Consider the following 3,414-nt stretch of genomic DNA (forward strand, 5'->3'; position numbering starts at 1 on the left):
TGAAAAACATGGTAGGGCGGGTATTAGAAAGTCACAAGATCACTTTCCATGAAGATGAGCTGCCACCCGAAGGGTTGAGTCACAACAAGGCGTTGTACATCACCGTGCAATGCAAAGATTATTTTATTACTAGAATCCTGATTGATGGAGGGTCCAGCCTCAACATTTGTCCGTTGGTAACACTCAGGACATTGGGAAAAGGGCTGTATGAGATCAAGGATAGGGTCATCAACGTCAAAGCTTTCGACGGTTCCCAAAGGTCCACTATTGGGGAAATTAGCCTGTGTTTGCAAATGGGGCCTACTTGGTTCGATATTGATTTTCAAGTGATAGACGTGCCAACATCTTACAATTTGTTGTTGGGACGATCGTAGATTCATGCCGCTAGGGTCGTAGCATCAACACTACATCAGGCGGTGAAATTTGAGTGGAACCACCAAGAGAGGATCATTCACGGCGACAATAGCAATCCCATATACAGTCGCCAGACCATCCCAGCAATCTGAGGCAGAAGAAAGATAGGCGGGGAGACCTATCACCACATCGAGCGAGTCAACGCCGTCGACAAAGACAAATGGTGGGACAACAAAATTGAAAGCATATTGAACTGGAACGGATACGAACCTGGAAAGGGACTTGGCAAGAACCTCCAAGGAATCGCTAAGCCTATCAAAATAAAGAAACATGGCACCATTTTTGGTCTGGGATATGAGTACACTTGGGAGGAATTCAACAACTGGTCGCCACCACGGTGCGGTCCTTACTATCCGCTGGATCAGCCAATACCACATTTGGAGCAGACTTTCCAGCCAACCGATGTTATTTATAGGTCAGAAGAAGAGGAAGTACTGGCAACAGTGAGGAATTTGTTCTTAGAAGACAATGATATGGATTGTTGTGTTGTTTTTGAGGAGGAGGGGGAGGAAAGCCCTTCTATATAGGCAGTAAGCAGAGGAGCATGCCTCAATAACTAGACCATCAGAACCACCGGAGCCCGGAAAGCCTCAGGGTAGCAAGGCTGAACAAGCATCATGCACTATCTTTAATTTTTACTAGTTGACTTTCCTTTCGCATTTTAAAATTTTGCAATAAGATCTTCAATGTTCAAAACAGTTATGGAATTTATCAAAGCATTTTAACTTTCCCTATAAATCTTACTATTTTCTCTTATTACTTTACTTATACAACCTTACTATTACTTATCTTGATGAACCAATGACTGTGACATGCAACGAGACAACACAACAAGCAGACATAGATTTAGAGGAAAATGACATACCGGAAGAGATTGTTAAAGAAGTCGAGAATTTTAAGAATAGACCTAAGTCCAACCTAGACGAGACTGAGATTGTTAACTTGGGAGATGCAGAGAACGTCAAAGAAACACGAATCAACGTTCATTTGTCACCGTCAGAAAATGAAGAGCACACATAATTTCTAAGGGAATATAAGGACATATTCGCATGGTCGTATGATGACATGACTGGTCTGAGTACATCTATTGTGCACACAAACTGCCAACTGATCCGGCATGTCCGTCAGTAAAGCAAAAATTCTGAAAGTTTAAGCCTGATATGAGTTTGAAAATCAAATAAGAAGTCACTAAGCAGGTCAAAGTTAAGGTTCTCAGGGTAGTAGAGTATCCAACATGGTTAGCCAACATTGTTCCAATGCCGAAGAAGGATAGGAAGGTTAGAGTCTATGTTGACTACCGGGATCTCAACTGGGCCAGTCCGAAAGATGACTTCCCCTTGCCGAACATACACATCCTGATCGACAATTGCGCCAAACATGAGTTGCAGTCATTTGTAGATTGTTTCGCTGGTTATCATCAAATCTGGATGGATAAAGAAGATGCTGAAAAATGGCTTTCATTATGCCATGGGGAATGTACTGTTACAAGATGATGTCGTTTGGGTTAAAGAATGTTGGGGCCACTTACATAAGGGCCATGACTACTATTTTCCATGATACAACACCCAAACAAGAACTTTATTGATCTCATTCCGGTAAAGATCCATGATCAGCCAACTTATTGTGCTCATGTTGAGGAAGAAGCAGACGGAAATCCTTGGTTTCATGATATCAAGGAATATTTGATGAAAGGAGAATACCCAGAACTTGCAAAACCTACTCAGAAACACACACTTCGGAGGTTGTCCAACAATTTCTTTCATAGCGGAGGTATCCTATATAGAAGGACTCCTGATTTGGGATTACTAAGGTGTGTTGACGCGAAAGAAGCATCTAAACTGCTAGAAGAAATCCATGCTGGGACCTGCGGTCCACATATGAACAGTTTTGTCTTCGCCAAGAAGATACTCCGGGCTAGTTACTTCTGGATGACTATGGAAACGGACTGCATCCAGTATGTCTGAAAATGCCACCGTTGCTAGATACATACAGGCATGATCAAGGTACCCCCGAATGAGCTTACTACAACTAGCTCACCATGGTCGTTCGCCGCCTGGGGAATGGACGTTATTGGACCAATCGAACGTGCCGCGTCCAACGGGCACAGATTCATCCTAGTAGCAATCAACTATTTCACCAAATGGGTCAAAGCATCGTCTTACAGAGCAGTAACTAAGAAAGTCGTGGCAAACTTTGTCTGCGGCCGCATTGTTTGCCGATTCGGGATTCCGGAGTCAATCATCACTGATAATGGCTCCAATCTCAACAGTGACTTGATGAAAGCTATGTGTGAAACCTTCAAGATCAAACACAAGAATTCCACAGCCTACATACCTCAAATGAACGGAGCCGTAGAAGCTTCTAATAAGAATATCAAGAAGATACTAAGGAAAATGATAGAGAAGCATAAGCAGTGGCCCGAGAAGCTATCATTTGCTTTATTGGGATACCACACCACAGTCCGCACATCAACTGGGGCAACCCCCTACATGCTGGTATATGGTACAGAAGCAATCATTCCCGCCAAGGTGGAAATTCCTTCCTTAAGAATCATACAGGAAGCAGAGCTCGACGATGCAGAGTAGGTAAAGAGTCGTTACGAGCAGCTGGCTCTTATCGATAGGAAAAGAATGAATGTAGTTTGTCACGGCCATCTTTATTAGAACAGAATGTCCCGAGCCTTCAACAAAAGAGTCAAGCCAAGACAGTTCACACTGGGGCAGCTGGTGTTAAAGAAAATTTTTCCACATCAAGATGAAGCCAAAGGGAAATTCTCTCCCAACTGGCAGGGCCCGTACATGGTTCACCGGGTTCTAATGGGAGGAGCCCTCATACTTGCGGAAATGGATGGAGAAGTCTGGCCAAAACTGATCAACTCAGATGTAGTCAAGCGATACTATGTGTAATCTTATGCTTTCCTCATATGATGTAATTTGAACTATGCCTGACCTGATTCCCGTTTAAGAGGGGATACATAGGCAGCCCTATGGGTTCGATCAC

This window comes from Nicotiana sylvestris, chromosome 10 (assembly GCF_000393655.2).
Source record: "Nicotiana sylvestris chromosome 10, ASM39365v2, whole genome shotgun sequence".
Taxonomy (NCBI): domain Eukaryota; kingdom Viridiplantae; phylum Streptophyta; class Magnoliopsida; order Solanales; family Solanaceae; genus Nicotiana; species Nicotiana sylvestris.